Raw genomic sequence first — 17609 nt, 5'->3', positions numbered from 1 at the left:
TTAAACGGGGTACATTGATTGGCCCAGCCAATCAGAAATCGACATTTATGTGCGAGGTAAGAAGAAATATACTGCCATAAAAAAATAAGGAATGATGTGGCTCTTCTTTCATTCATATGCATCCCCAGTAGTACACGACCTATCGTTAATGCGTTATATGTTTGACATATCTGACTGCTATGTTATCCGCAAATGGTTCTTGATACCTGATGAAACATACTCACTAACTCACTCAGGGCTGTCTAATTGTGTGCGTGTAGAAATATTCCAGCTATTTGGCGGCAGAATGCTGTAGGTTCTTGGTAATAAATACTCTGAGTGCAGTTTTAGAATTGATGAGGTATATGTAATTAAATGTATCAACTGCTGTTCTCAGGAGAGACTGTCACTTCACGATAGTTCCATCTTCTTTGTTTTCTTGTCCTTTCTTTGCTATACCTCTGGGCATGATTCAGCTTTCTAAAACAGACACGTAATTAATTTCGGAAAAAAACAGACAGGTAATTAACTTCGGGAACCCGCTTTTATTCAGTAATTTGTTTTGGCCATTACTAGCATAATACGGTATTTGTATGGGGAGCCAACACACAAATCGATGAACTGAGCTGAAAGTGTCACTGTAACTGTACACAAAGTATCTATAGAGGAAGAGTTTGGGAAGCAAGGAGTTCTTTCAGTCATGGCTATGCGAGATGTGATACTAATTTTGATACCTTTTGGTTTTGGCCTTGTTCAAAGTTCTACCACTGTTTGTGCTGCATGCAAGGTAGAAACTTTGTCAGATTTCCAGAATAAAAGAATAACTGGAAGTGTTCTCTGGACCAAGACAGATTTGGCTAGTCGTGCCGAATGTGCAGCTCGCTGTTCCCTCTTTCAAACAATAAAGTCGTTTGGATACAAGGACACCAGTGGAGAATGTGTGGCTTATACTGTACCTCTCACAACACCAGCAGCAATGACGTATTCCGGTTAATCGGGTTTCAACATGTATTCAACTTGTGCACCAGGTAACTGAATCAGCTTTTGGGATTATTTCCAGATTTAAATTTGATGAAAGAAGTGAGTGTGAGTGAGTGACTTTAGTTTTACACCACACTCAGCAATATTCCAGCTATATGACGGCGGTCTGTAAATAATCAAGTCTAGACCAGACAATCCAGACGGTTTAGATCTGCGATCTGCGCAATTGGGAACCGATGATATGTGTCAACCAAGTCAGTGAGCCAGACCACCCTATCCCGTTAGTCGCCTCTTACGACAAGCATAGTCACCTTTTATGGCAAGCATGGGGTGTTGAAGGCCTATTCTAACCCGGGACCTTCACGGTTTAATTTGTGTAAGTAACAGACCAGTAAGTCTGTAGAAGTTGATAAATAATAGGCATTCCTCCATGACAACATTAACATTATGCCATTCATTTGTCTTCAGTTGACGGTGGTGTCAGCGCTCGAGGCCAGTGGACAGGACCAGCATGCTCTCAGACCTGTGGGCCCTCGCACACCATAATGAAAACCCGGACTACAACCTGTACCAACCCGGCTCCAGATAAAGGAGGAGTCAACTGCACAGAGAGTCTCTCGGAAACTGGTGACATTAACTGTGGTCTACCTCAGTGCCCGAGTCAGTATAATTTAGTCATTTATCTTTTATACAATCAGATAATTAACACAATCAGATAATGTATTTGGACTTAAATTTACACCTTACATCACGTACGCGTACTTGTTCTGCCAGGGATTTCCCATTCCTAAAAATGAAATTTTATGTGCGTGTGTGAGTTAATATTTAACGTCAAATCGTCAATATTTCAACCATATCGACGAGAACATTTAATACTGAAATGACATATATATCTACTATAAAAACCTGTCGACGAAGGACAGTAAAACTAGCGAGGAAAGTTAAAACTAATTTCACTATGTGGACAATACAATATAAAAACAGACTATAGATCGCCAACAACAGGAGGTTGATCACCACATTAGGGACCATAAGGACTTAGCTACCTGCATGGAACCTAGTTGGATTTACACCATCCCCTCAGCCGCTGGCGAGTGTAAGAAATGCTAGCCAAAATTAAAACAACAAGAATACTACGAATAAATACTCGGTAGACTTGAATTTACATCGAATGTTTGGGGACTTACGTACCCTCTCAGGAGGACGATAACTTACGCGTCTGTGAGAATGGGGGAAGGAGGCGAGATTCACCGCGCTTTAAACGTTGATCCAGTTATACCAGCGAGTGAACTTGATATGGATGGAAAGCCAAACGTGTGGGGATGTGGATGGTTTTAGTTACAACAGACATAAACAGACACACAAAAGAAAGTACACAACTGCTGCTTTGGGATTACTTCCCAAATAACAAAATAAATATTTTGTACGTGATTTGATTGTGAGACGGGATTTTGCCAAGTTGCAAACATAACATTTCCGAAAGAAGTACCCATCTCTCACGCATAGGGTAGCCTTAGGCATACGACTGCATCAGAAAACATCATTAACCTGTGATGTGGCACAGGGGCTTGTATTGCTGAAAATAATACGTCCTGGGTCCAACAAGCGTACACTGATATCCATATACATAAAGGCCGGGCGGGACAACTTAGGAATGACCAGCGAGTCCTAACTTGACATACAGAAGGGATCAAGCTACAAAGACATATTTTATATCATTGGAAAGATCTCGAGGACATGAACACGAAAAGTTCATTTGCCAGGGTGTTCACGTGTTAATAAGTACGGAAGCGCTGAAGGGACATGAGTATGAGAATTTTTTTAATATATATTTCGTGCGCACGAGATACTAAAATGTGCGCACGATATAATATAGCGTGCGCACGATATACGAAAACGTGCGCACGATATGATAAAGCGTGCGCACGATATAATAAAGCGTGCGCACTATATAACATAGCGTGCGCACAAAATGAAAGGAGACACGTATTTTTAAATGTTAAATCGTGCGCACGAGATACTATAGCGTGCGCACGGTATAGTATAGTGTGCGCACGATTTAACAAAACGTGCGCACACTATATCATATCGTGCGCACGCTATGTAAAATCGTGCGCACGCTTTGTTAAATCGTGCGCACGTTTTGTTAAATCGTGCGCACACTATACTATACCGTGCGCACGCTATAGTATCTCGTGCGCACGATTTAACATTTAAAAATACGTGTCTCCTTTCGTTTTGTGCGCACGCTATGTTATATAGTGCGCACGCTTTATTATATCGTGCGCACGCTTTATCATATCGTGCGCACGCTTTATCATATCGTGCGCACGCTTTGGTATATCGTGCGCACGCTATATTATATCGTGCGCACGTTTTCGTATATCGTGCGCACGCTATATTATATCGTGCGCACGAAATATATATTAAAAAAATTCTCATACTCATGTCCCTTCAGCGCTTCCGTAAATAAGCTCACAAATTGGCTCTGAAAATGCATTTGTGCAGAAATGTCTGGCACAAATTTTTTTTTCCGCAGAAATTTCTGGCAGAAATTTTTTTTTCCGCAGAAATTTCTGGCAGAAATTTTTTTCCCGCAGAAATTTTTTATTTCACTACCAGAATTATCTTAATTTAACAAAATTAGAGAGTATAAGTAATGATACTGCTGCATGAGTGGTAGTTTCATGTTTATTCCAAGTAATAAGCACTTAGCGTGATCAACGGATCTGATATTTTTGTTGATACCAGAATTATCTTAGTTGAATAAGATTAAACACAATCGTTAAATAATTTAACATAGACTTTCTTTAAATAGTGTCGTTTTCCCTGTTTAAAGCCTATTAGTACCAGTACCAGTATTGGGTTGTATTTTCTAATCTCAATAAGCCTACATTGTTTTTGCATGCCACATGGGTTGAAGGCGAATAGAGACGAAACCGGACATATACTACATACATACAATATAATAACAATGTAAGACGTGTGAGCCATAATTTGAATTCATCAACATGCCCGAAAAGACCAGCGTACCAGATGAGATGATAAACAATACCTATGTGACAATGCATCAGTGTTCAAAGTGTCAATACCCGCGAAAATGTAATTGCCTCTTTGAAACAATGATTTTTGCCGAAGTGGCCACCGAGTTTTCACACCTGTTAATCCCATTCAAGAATGACTAATGTGGTACAATATCCCCTTTATATTTGTTATTCCTACCTTTTTTTAACCAAGACCCTAGTGAGTGAATTATCGTCCCATCATGACAGAAGCTAGTGAGATAACTTGATTGGCGTGTTTTCGCAACAAAGGCCAGTGGTTGAAATGTTAAATTGTATAAATGTGTCTGTGATGATGGCAGTTTATATCACTGTTCTGGTGTACCGTCGGCATATTATCAGTTACATGTTTTTAAACAGGAATAGTAAGAACTATGCTGGTCACTCGTGGATTCGTGCAAAATACAGCGTTAAACAGTTTGAAAATATTCCAATCATTATGATTCATCCATCCACTTCTAAGCACACACAATAGAAGAACTTGTTATCCATAAATATTATATATTGAAATGTTGGGTTTTGTACATACAGACCTTGAAACTGACAATCTGAGTTTGCACTCAGTTCCGTCCGACCCAGTCATCCGGGAAAATGGAGGTAGTTTGTTTGCAACCCACAGACGTAATAACATGTCATGTGTACAGGAATCGCACCTGTCTGTCTAATTACATAATGTGACAGAGACAGACCCCAGGTGCACGAGCCATAAAGCAGTGTAGTTTAAGTTGGTAAGGTGTTAAGTTGGTAAATGATTGAAGTTGAGTACTGCATATTGTCATTAGCAGACAAGCAGAGTGACAGGTGACAATAAACAGACGTTGCGCTTTGTCTATGACATAGACTGCTTGTCACAATCAATGTATTCTTTGTTTCCATATACATGATTTAAAACATTTCAGTTTTCAAACTGAACTATGAAATTAGCATTTCTAATACTATACATTTTTTTTCAAAAGCATTGGTTGCAAATATGCAGGTACTGTACCAGTGTATTGTTATTATTGCCGAACCAGGGTGCTTGTAACCACAAGAAACATCTCTTGTTCTCCCACTTCGACCGCAACGATAATCTTGCACACATCACTTCTGTTTATACGAGTTCAAGTTGGCTTTCCGGTTCAAAATAATCACTGCACATGTGCTATGGGTGGTGAAACCACTTTTTTCCCCCTGCGCTGGGGAAGCGTTTTTTCAATCGCGTTATTTTCAACTTCATAACTTTATTTTGCATTTTTGATAATTTGTTACCGAACCGATTCAGAATCTGCAAAGAACTGTTTTGTGTTGCATGTGACCTTGAACCGACAAGACGTACTGGATATACTCTATAAAACGTCTATTGTCCATGCAGCACCAACTGGCATTGTTTCACTGTATTTCCCCAGTGGCCGCTCTCTGGCTTGCGCAATTATTAACCGCGGTGTCCACTCAAGGCCAACCGAACCGGAACGATGACCGCTTATAGAGACAACCTGATAAACCATGTTAACAGGTGTGAATACTCGGTGGCCACTCCGGCATAAATTATTGTTTCAACGAGGCAATTACATTTTCGCGGGCATTGTCACTTTGAACACTGATGCATTGTTTATCATCTCATCTGGTACGCTGGTCTTTACGGGCATGTTGATGAATTCAAATTATGGCTCACACGTCTTACATTGTTATTACATTGTATGTATGTAGTATATGTCCGGTTTCGTCTCTATTCGCCTTCAACCCATGTCGCATACAAAACAATGTAGGCTTATTGGGATTAGAAAATGCACCCCGATACTGTTAAATTAATCTTGCACGACGTGAATCCACTAAGAAGTTACAACTGTGTTATGATGAAACGGATGGGAATAATGCATAAGCCTTTTAAATTGTAAAAGCTATAATGAAATACGGTTAAATTCAGACTGTAAAATTCTCGGTTGTCTGGTACTAATAGGCTTTAAACAGGGAAAACAACACCATTTAAAGAAAGTCTATATTAAATTATTTAACGATTGTGTTTAATCTTATTCAACTAAGATAATTCTAGTATCGAAACAAAAATATCAGATCCGTTGATCACGCTAAGTGCTTATTACTTGGAATAAACATGAAACTACCACTCATGCAGCAGTATCATTACTTATACTCTCTAATTTTGTTAAATTAAGATAATTCTGGTAGTGAAATAAACAATTTCTGCCAGAAATTTCTGCGGAAAAAAATTTTCTGCCAGAAATTTCTGCAGAAATGCATTTTCAGAGCCAATTTGTGAGCTTATTAACACGTGAACACACTGGCAAATGAACGTTTCGTGTTCATCTCTTCGAGATCTTTCCAATGATATAAAATATGTCTTTGTAGCTTGCTCCCTTCTGTATGTCAAGTTAGGACTCGCTGGCCATTCCTAAGTTGTCCCGCCCGGCCTTCATATAAAGAAGGAAAGGAATGCAACGCGCACAAAGTTGTCAAACATCCCACTCTGTTATGGGTGAATTCTAGGTGGGAAGTTATGGAATATACAGCCGCAGTGCTTACTGAAATAAAGACAGATAAATTCCCTTTCAAATAAATCCAAAATTATCAAAAATTGGTGTTCTATGTACCGAGTAACTTTTCTTGGAACTCAGGAAAAGACAACTTTTTCATTTGTACGCCAAAAACCTGCCTACGAAAATCATCGCCTCTCGGAGAAGAAATACTGCATATTTCACTTTAAAAACATCCAATCGGCGAAAAAACCTTTCCGTAATCGCCAGATATTCCGCTTTCGTTCTGCAACCTTTGAAATGAAATAGGTTATTTGTTTACCTGCAATACACGACGTAATTGGGAAATTAGCGATATCTAGAGATCGCGTCAACCATGTTTGGCCTTCATCCTCAATAGGCTTGCACCAACGACGAGCTGCTCTCTGATTGGTCAAAAATAAAACATCAGTGTTAATTCGAGGCGCGATATATCGTGTGTTCGAGCCTGCTCCACCCATATCACATGACCCTCTACAATCTCTCTTAATTCTAATCAGTGACTTAACTTTAATTGCTACTTGACGAACCTATTCTGTTCTGTTGTTTGACATTTATTCCCTTTTCCATCCATTAATCTATTATCCAGTAGTAGCAGCATTGGTGCTATGCCAAACTAACCGCAAATCTCAATGATGGATGTATAATTCGTTTCTTGTATACGAATGCAATTTTCACCTTATAACACTATGAACATTGTAGCGCTTTGCACAAATTTGCTATTATTATTAATACAAATGGATAGCTACCAACACTCAATATTCCAGCAACATCGCTGCCGGGGATACCAGAAATGAGCTTCATACATCGTATCTACGCAGGGAATCGAACCCGGATCTTATGCGTGACGAGCGGTCACTAGACTATCCAACCGCCCAAGATACTAATTTCGTTTCAGTTTCTGATTCTGAGCTGCTTCTGACACGTCTCTATACACTTGACATTATATGACCAAGAAATATTGAATTCCCCACGTACAATGTACGTTTCTATATAATACATGCAACCTACATGGAATAATACCACGAAGTATGTTTGTATAGCCACTAATAGGTGAGTATTGCTGGCACGAACGGTTGATAAATATTTCAAAACTGAAGACGACCTTTCCCCTTGAGATGTTCCTCTGTCGCACACAGACACCATTCGAGTCACTTACCAGGACGCAGATTTGGATGTAACATTAGTTGTGGAACAACCATTATTCATTGCAAAATTGAAGAAAGCGTATCCCATATATCAGACATATCGAGCCTGTATTTATACATGGATTTGGAAATGAATAGATTGACAGCTAATACTCATTTCAGTATTAAATATATTTCGGCAAATCTATTAAGACCATTTTTCTAGTCAGTAACAACAGATTGTAATGCGACTATCAAGCTTATATTTATTGGGCTAAAGACTTGAAACTGAAACTTGTGACAGTAACAAATCTGGAAAAGAAGACGAAAATATTAACTACAAAATAACTTTGGTATATAAAATATACAGGTAATTAGATGATTGTATAATAGGATATTTATACAGCACACGTATCCATGCAATCAATGCTTGCTCAAGGCGCTGGTGTTTGTTTCCCTCCGCTATTGGATGTCAATCTAAACGACACATCGTATTATCAATCTCAACTTCTTTGGGATCATAAAACTTTGGGAGCTGCCCCTAGGCGCACCGAGTTTATTGTGACTTTAATAAGCTGAATAACAGTGTTAAAATTCCACTTTCAAAGTCGAAACAATAAATGGTCTTTTTACTATGCTAATTATCATTTACTAATTGTTTCCTTAAGGGAAATTGAATTATTAGACAAACGTGGAAAAATATGTTTTGTAAATAGATAAATGGTATTTTATGAATAGTAATCATTGTAAATTGGCAACAGAGATCGTTAGTGTTGGTATGCTCAAGAGAGGTTAAAGTGCCGTAATAATTCTGTCCTCCTTAGAGAGTACATAAGACAATGTCTGTGTGTCGTCACGTCTGCAACATCTTTACTAGTCGAATGTGTCTTCATTTTATGTTTTCTTGCTAAATCTGATAGGACGATATAAATCTAGCAAGGGTTTTGCAGAGGTAGCAAAAGTACTGCAACTCCTCATGGTTCCGGCACCCCTGGCGATCTGGTGGATTAATTATTTATAATTCTTCTGCTGGAGTATATCATCTGAGTATCCTTGGTGCTGCAAGCTGGAGACCCACTTCTTTTTAGCATTGTCCTTGCGATACTCGGATGGTGACATCTAAATAACTAACCCCCACTAAGAAGAGCAAACGTCCTCTCGAAAATGATCCCGTTGACGACCTCAGACCGTCCAGACGAATTGATTACTGGCAACGTTTCCTTTTCATTGAAACCAAAGATAGCACACCTTTGAAGCTGTGCCCGTTTGTTGTGTCTAAGGGTATCCAACTAAAGAACATTAGAAGATTACGTTCTGGTGCGCTGTTGATTGAGTGCGCCAGAAAGCAACAGTCAACCAACCTTTTGAATATTGACACGTTGGTTGGTACTCCGGTTACTGTGGCCCACAAAACACTTAACACCAGTAAGGGAATAGTGCGAGATCGTGATCGATTGCTAGTAGACATGTCTGACCTAGATATCGTTTCCGAGATGAGAGATCAGGGTGTGCTATATGTCAAATGCTTCTCAACCCGTAAAAACAACACAACCATAAACACCAACACTTATCTATTTTACCTTCACTTCACCTACTGCTCCAAAGTCAGTTAAGGCAGGGTACTGTAATCTCAATGTTGATACATACATTCCGAATCCGCTGAGGTGCTTCAAGTGCCAAACATTCGGTCATGGTGTAAATACGTGCACATTGTCTGTTGTGTGTGCTCATTGTAGTGAAAAAAAACACACGCAACAGAAGAATGTGACAGTCATGTTTAAAGGTGCATAAACTGCGCAGGGGATCACCCATCTAAAGAATGTCCTGTCTGGAAACAACAAATGGCTATTATTAGAATAAAGCTTACACAAAACAACAGTTTTGCAGATGCAAAAATAAGAATGGTCCAGAGCTCAATACAAACAGAAAACTATGCTTCCGTTGACAGACCAAACCCGGAAGCAGCATCCACAATAATGAAATGAACACGGACTCCCCTAAACCTCTGTCACCGGCCATATCTACTCAAACTGCAGAATCACTTCCTAGTACATCTCAAATTCAATCAGCAACATCCCCTGTCCATGATATATCTTCTCAGTCATCAACAAGGTCTCAACCCAGTAAAACAGAAACTAAAAAGCCAGATTCTTTGAAAAAGCTGAGCGGCAGAGCCCCAAAAGCTTCAGAGAATAAAATCCAAATATTCAACAAATATGGATCACTCGAAGACATCCGAAAACGTCCGCTCTACGGCACACAACTTGTCCCCCCAAAAATAGGTTATCATAATAATAATATTCAGTGGAATTGCAGAGGACTAAGGACTAATTTTAATGAATTGCAGCTTTTAATCCAGGATTTTACATCGTCAGCAGTCTGTCGACAGGAAACGTGACCTCCGTCATTTCAATGCGTAGCATTATTTTTACCTCCAGGGCAAGTGGAGGATCATCAATCGTGGTACGGCAAAATGTTATACATAGTTCAATAGCGCTTGAAACAAATCTTCAAGCCGTAGCTGTGCGACTTACATTACAAGTTGCATTTACGCTTTGTGCTTTGTATATTCCACCTTCATCCACTGTCCAGTTAACTGATCTACAAGCTCTTTACAATGAACATCCTAAACCCTGTATAATCACGGGCGATTTAAATGACCACAACCCACTCTGGAATGGTACTACTATGAACACTGTGAACACCAAAGGTAAAATACTTCAGGATTTTCTTTCAAATAATGATCTCTGTATTTACGATGACGGGTCACATACATATTTACATCCTGGCACAGGGACATATTGAGCTCTTGATTTATCAGTTACGGACTCTAATCTTTTAAATGAATTTGAATGGCTGGTTCACGATGACCTGTGTGGGAGTGACCATTTCCCTACAATACTAAAGCCTATGAACCCATCTGATGTACCTCAACACGATGGAATTTTAGAAAGGCCAACTGGACTCTATATGAATCTCTCTGTACTGGCAAACTTAATCCCGAACGTTTTATTACTGTTCCTGATTTTATTAAATGTTTATAGATGTACAAATACCTAAACCTGGACGTGATCATACGGATCCGTCCAGTTATCGACCTGTTTCACTAACTAGCTGTGTTTTCAAGAGTGAGAGTGAGTGAGTGAGTTGAGTTTTACGACGCAATATTCCAGCTATATGGTCTGTAAACTGTTTGCAAGACCATGGAACGCATGATAAACAATCGATTTGTTTGGTACTTGGAAACAAATAACCTTATAACAGATATACAATGGGGTTTCCGTAAAAACAGATGTACTGTCGATCATTTTGTGCGTTTGGAATCATTCGTAAAAAACGCGCTGATTAATAAACAACACGATGTGTCTATCTTTTTTATCTTTAAATAGCATATGACACAACCTGGAAATATGGCATTTTAAGAGATTTACATGATTTCGGTTTGCAAGGTCGTTTGCCTGAATTCATAGCCAACTTTTTAAATAACAGACAATTTCAAGTCCGAGTGGGTTCTACCCTGTCTGATCATTACAATCAGGATCAGGGTGTTCCACAAGGCAGTATTTTGTCTGTCACACGTTTTAGTATAAAAATAAAAGTTTTAAGCGATTCAGTTGATGGATCGTTATTTGTGGATGATTTAATATTTCTTGCCGTGGTAAAAATATATATACTATTGAATGACAACTGCAGCTGTGTTAAACAAAACAGATAAATGGTGTCTTGAAAACGGCTTCAAATTTTCTAAATAAAAAACCAATTGCATACACTTCTGTCGTAAATACAAGCCCCATAAAGACCCAGAACTATTTCTCAGTGGTACCCCAATCAAAGTGGTCAAGGAGGCCAAGTTCTTGGGACTTATTTTCGACTCACCTTTTTGCCGCATATTAAATACCTTAAAGCCAAATGCCTGAAGGCACTCGATTTATTAAAGGTTATTTCAAATTCAAAATGGGGAGGGATCAAACTACCCTTCTTCACTTATATAGATCACTCGTACGTTCCATCGTATATGGTGGAGCTTGTCAAAGTAACCTAAAACTACTTGATCCTGTTCACCACCAAGGCCTAAGACTTTGTCTCGGTTCTGTTAGAACCTCTCCATTCGACAGTCTATACGTCGAAGCTGATGAGCCTTCTCTCAAACTACGCCGTATAAAACTATGTTTACAATACAGTACAAAATTAGCTTCTAATGAGTCTAATAACGCATTTCATTGTCTTTTATCCTCTCTATGAGGATTTGTATGGTAAAAAGTCTTCCCTTGTTCCGCCTCTTGGGCTCAGAATTATGCAGTTGGTTAGGCCACAAGTTGACCTAACATTAACTTCATTTAAAAAATCAGAAACGAATGAATTACAGTATAAACAAGAATTTAATCAACTGAAACATAAATATAGCCATTATAAATCCTTATTTACAGATGGGTCCAAGGACGGTGGCGCATCGGCTTTTGCCACTGTCATTGGATCCAGAACAATATCATCTAGATTACCAGATAATAGTTCTATTTTTACAGCAGAAGCTAACGCCATATTAACAGCTCTTAAATATATTCAAAGACACCCTAAACACAAACAGTACATAATCTATTCTGACTCTCTTTCTTGCCTTCAGGCTATTAAAAATATTTCTTGTAAACATCCACTTTTAATTGAAATTATTGCATTGTATAATAATCTTGCTACTGGCCAATACGACATCGTCTTCTGTTGGTTACCCAGCCACGTAGGCATTTTCGGTAACGCAATGGCCGATCTTGCTGCTAAGGCAGCACTCAACAAATCTGTGACACCACTTCTTATTCCACACACTGATTACAAAGCTAGCATTAGAACTTACATCCGTGATCTGATGCAAAAGAAGTGGGGCACCCAAGTAGGTATAAATAAATTACATGAAATAAAACCGTATATTGGTTACACCTATTTGGGCTGTCAGACCAGATTTGAAGGGGTTATTTTACGACGATGTCATATTGGCCATACTAGATATACTTATTTATACCGTTTAAAAGGTGAGGATCCTCCATTTTATATCCCTTGTGGTGAGTGAGTCACGGTCAAGCATATCCTGCTTGATTGTGTTGAATTCTCCATCACAAGGGATAAGTATTATACAGTTAAAACAATTAAGGATCTTTTTACCAGCGTTAGATCTCGTTTAATTATTGTTTTTTTTAAAAAGAAATTGATTTTTTGGTTGCATTTTGAATAATATGTTGTGTAAATAGATGTATTTTAATGATTTGTAGTTTGGATTAGTAGTGAGTGAGTTTAGTTTTACGCCGTGCTCAGCAATATTCCAGCTATATGGCGGCGGTCAGTAAATAATCGAGTCTGGACCACACAATCTAGTGACAAAACAACATGAGCATCGATCAGCGAAACTGGGAACCGATGACATGTGTCAACCAAGTCAGCGAGCCTGACGACCCGATCCCGTTAGTCGCCTCTTTCGCGAAGCACAGTCCCCTCCTATAGCAAGCATGGGTTGCTGAAGGCCTATTCTACCCCGGGACCTTCACGGATCACAAGAATAACTCCTTCATACCAAAACATAACACTTTGACAAGAATAGTCGCTTTGGATTAGTAACTTGAATTGTTGGTGGCTGTACCCTCAAAGGGGGTTGAAGTATTGTAAAATCATTGTCCTCCTGGGAGGGTACGTAAGTCCAAAAACGTTCAGGTCTATGTGAACTTTCCAGGCGTTTTAAACGTAGAACTGTTGTTGTTTTAATTTTCGCTAACTTTTCCTACAATAGCTAGCAGCTGAAGGGATAGTGTAAATCCAACTGGGGTCCATGTAGGTAGCAAAGGTACTGTAAGTCCCCATGGTCCCTAGTGTTGTGATCAACCTCCTTGACGATCTATAGCCTGTTTTCATATTGTATTGTCCACATAGTGATATTAGTTTTAACTTTCCTCACTAGTTTTAATGATAATTGAGATATTTTAGTTTTTACTGTCCTTCGTCGACAGGTTTTTACAGTAGATTGTTACGGTTAAGAATTGACCATGACCAACAATGTAAGAAGTCCCCTGTGAACCAGCAAAACAGAACAAAGACACGTTTGAAACATTTAAATTATGCATTATTATGTAACGAGAGCAAGGTATTCAAAGTCACAATTCAATAGTCACAATATCGGTTGCAAATACAATACAAGTGAGACAAAATCTAAGGCAATGGGTCACAATATATATAGTAAAGCAAACTCACCAAAGTCTTACTGTGAGAGAGAAACAGTCGAGCAGAATGTAACACGGCGAGCGGTCTGACAGCAGTCTCAGGCGTTGGCAGATAAACATAAAGCGTTGGCAATGTAACTCCTGAATGATTGTGAATCTGTGTCGCTCACAACGCGGCCGCTAGCATTTATATACATTTTCAGTCATTTCTCGAAAGTACGAGCACCTACGGCCCTCGAAACAATCTCCCGTAAGTAAACAAACAGGAAGTCAAGGGCAGATCATTCCCGGACAAGCCTGCTGTCAAAATTCTAAAAATGCGGATCATCTGTTATACGAAATGTGACCCATTATAATTATTGTTCCAAACACTAAACATTATGACCCAATAATAATTATTTCTGAATTAATAACAAAATATACAGAAAATAGACACTCGTAACAAGATATATATGTCATTTCAGTATTAAATGTTCTCGTCGATATGGTTGAAATATTGCCGACGTTAAATATTAACTCACTCACTTACCTCATGGTTCCTTCAGCTATTGCCGACCTATTGTCTGTATGTCTTCGATAGTAAAATTGTTTTAGATTTACACGTTAGTTTTATAAACCATCTTTGATACTCTACAATACTGTGATGAGTGGATTTTTTACTTGTACATGTATTTTGTCTTGTGTGCACAAGTTGTCTCGTCACTATTTGGCTGAAATATTGCTGAGGTGACGTCACAATTAAACTCCTCAATCACTTAATATTTCACATGATATAGTGCACGAATGTTTAGTTTAATCTAATAGGAAAATCAAACTAATTCACTCATACTAGATACCTGCTAAACAAAACACGTTTGTTGGAAACATTACTTCAAACCATATGGCGGGGGTCTGTAAATAATCGAGTCTGCACCAGACAATCCAGTGATCAACAGCATCAGTAAATTGGGAACCGATTACAAGTGTCAGCCAAGCCATCCAGTCTGACCACCAGACCCCGTTAGTCGCCTCTTACGACATATATATTTACATGGGTTGCTGAAGACATCACAATTCCGTAAGGTGTAGTTACATTAAAATACGTTTTTTTTATTAGCATTCAGTTTGTCTTTGTTTTGATGCAACCTCTAAATTCAGCTATCACATATGTGTCGTTTGTATTATGCAGAATTAAGGATTTTTTTTAAATGAAAGGTAGCTTAAAAGTCATCTTCAACCCCAAGATTTTGTTTTTTTCCCGTCTTCTTAAAAAAGACGTTGTGGAACCGTTCGAAATTCGATGATCCAACTGACTGATCCCGATGAAATGAATGAAATGGGCGAAATATAAAATGTCTAATCAAACAGAACGTCTTCGTATCTCGGTTAAACCGATTATTATCGTGTTTTATAGGAATACCACCAAACTGTGGCACCTGCATCTCCTCCTGTTCTGGGACAAACGTTGTCTGCAATATCGGATATTGTGTCTGTGACATCATGTACATAAAACTTGGCAGCAGTTGTGTCCAGGGTAAGTATTTGGAACAAATAACCTTAAGTCGTGTAACAAATGGTCCACCGAAGGTGCATTAATAGAAACCATAGGCGTAAGTCTGGGTATGCATATAGATCATCAAGACCGGTAATAGTTAACACAATATCGATCGAATATCGATATGTATCCGAAACGTAACTTGCCACAAAATGTCATTTGACATCACTGGTGAGTTGACATGTTTTTGCATGACCTATATAGTAATGTGTCCTGCACATAAGTCAGAGGCAGACCGTGGATAAAGTCGGACATTTGCATATAATGTGAGAATTCTATCATAAGCGTTAAATACAATTTTTTTATCGACACTCACTAATATCTTTACATATTTCAGATTAATATAGCCAGTCCTAGGTTCAGACCAATGCAGATGCACGTCTCATTATTGTCTCTAGAGTTCTCTAAGTCGTGAATGTCAAAGAATGTGTACAGGTGCAATCACAGACGAAATATACAGTTCTCGTCGGTTTTGATCAGATTTGTTCAGGTATGATGTAATGCTGGTTGAAAAATATTAGATGTGCAGGCAGACAGAGAACGGTGGCCATCATCAAACCTTTGTAAAAGTGTGAAGCCCGCATTCTCGACAAGAACTGGATATACCTCAGTCTCATCAAATTATTTACTTCTTATTTTAGGTTGCGGTTCAGTTGGATATGGATCAGGGTTCACCCTCTTTCACCACAAAGTCATTATTGGTGACAACGACAAAGCTGTTGAGTCGATTCAAACAGCAGAGGCTTGCATGAGTCTGTGCCAGTCAGAATCAGGCTTCACTTGTGTGACTGCTGACTATCAGCATCAATCAAAAACATGTTACCTCAGCAAAACACCTTGGTATAATGCACCTTTCGGAAAAACTGTCAGTAGCACCGTCTATCACCAGATTATCCGCAATTGTGCTTAAAAAGCATCACATGAAAAGTTACCAGTACCTGTTTGCGTAATACTTTCTTATGATGTTTCAGGTTGATCTGCACATGGACAAAATGTACCTGATACGCTTATGAATTGTACATCAACGGTTGATGTTCTGTTCATAATTTTGTTCAAACGTTATTATATTTTAGTTCCAGTTCTTGCCGTCAGGTTTCATCAGACTCCTTCTGATGATATGTAAGTAATTATCATGTGAATGGCGCTCATGATTGTTCTTCGTACACAGTGCTATTGTTACTGTGCATCCGTCGAATGGTTCTTGTGATGTTAAGGTGGAATGTCAGGTACGAGGGGATGTCAATACGTTTTGAGCCTTGCATAGAAAAACAAAAAATATTGGTATGAACCACATTTATTTTTCAAACTAGTCCCCTTGTGAGTCAAGACACTCGCTCCATCTTTTCTGCCAGTCGCTGATGCCATCTCTGTAGATTTGGGAACAGATGCCAGGTCTGGAGAGTAGGGGGGATGCGGCAACATTTCGTACCCGCATTCCTGGACAGCAGCGGCTTCAAAGCGAGAGGTGTGTACTGGAACATTGTCTTGGTGTAGAAGAATACCACGTCTGATCTTGCCCCGGCGCTTCTCCTTGACTGACTGTCGCACTTGCCTCAACAAGTTAGCGTAATATTCCCCATTCATTGTTCTTCCTTTTGGTACGTAATCTATGTGGATGAGGCCTTTGCTATCCCAGAAGACTGTCGCCACTACCTTCTGCACTGATCTGGAGGCTTTGAACGTTTTGGTCCTGGGAGAAGTGACATGTTTTCATTCCATGGATTCTTGTTTGCTCTCAGGATCATAGTGGTGGATCCAGGTTTCATCACAGGTTACTAGCCTAAAGTGAAAATCTTCTGGATTCTTGTTGTATCTGGTTAGCATGGAGTTGCTTATAATGACCCTTGTTTGCTTCATTTCATCTGTAAGCATTCTTGGCACCCATATTGTGCACACCTTAGACATGACGAGATGTTCATGAACAATTGTCTCGATGGATCCGTGTGAAATACCTGTGGTCTCTTCTAACTCGTGGAGTGTGATTCAAGTCTATGCTCTCTGTCAATGTTTTCCTGACTAGTACTTGTTGTTGGGCGACCTGGACGGTGGTCATCTTCAAAACTCTCTCTACCATGCTTAAATTCATTGACCCATCGTTTAATGGTAGCAGATGAAGGGAAGGCTTCCCATAAACTGCTGAAAGCCTTTCCTCAATGTTCTTCGCCGAGTTTCCTTCAAGAACTAAAAGCTTAATTACTGCTCTATACTCAATTTCGGTCAAT

At 39.1% G+C, this 17609-nt stretch overlaps 1 pseudogene; it reads left to right on the top strand.

Annotated features, from left to right (window-relative positions):
- The first annotated feature begins 673 nt into the window (after window positions 1-673).
- On the top strand, window positions 674-16363 carry LOC137260648 (uncharacterized; annotated as a pseudogene).
- The last annotated feature ends 1246 nt before the right edge of the window (window positions 16364-17609 follow it).

The sequence above is a fragment of the Haliotis asinina genome, chromosome 14 (genome assembly GCF_037392515.1).
Source record: "Haliotis asinina isolate JCU_RB_2024 chromosome 14, JCU_Hal_asi_v2, whole genome shotgun sequence".
Classification (NCBI taxonomy): domain Eukaryota; kingdom Metazoa; phylum Mollusca; class Gastropoda; order Lepetellida; family Haliotidae; genus Haliotis; species Haliotis asinina.
The sequence above is the reverse complement of the archived record's forward strand: the minus strand, read 5'-3'. Positions and strand labels throughout refer to the sequence as shown.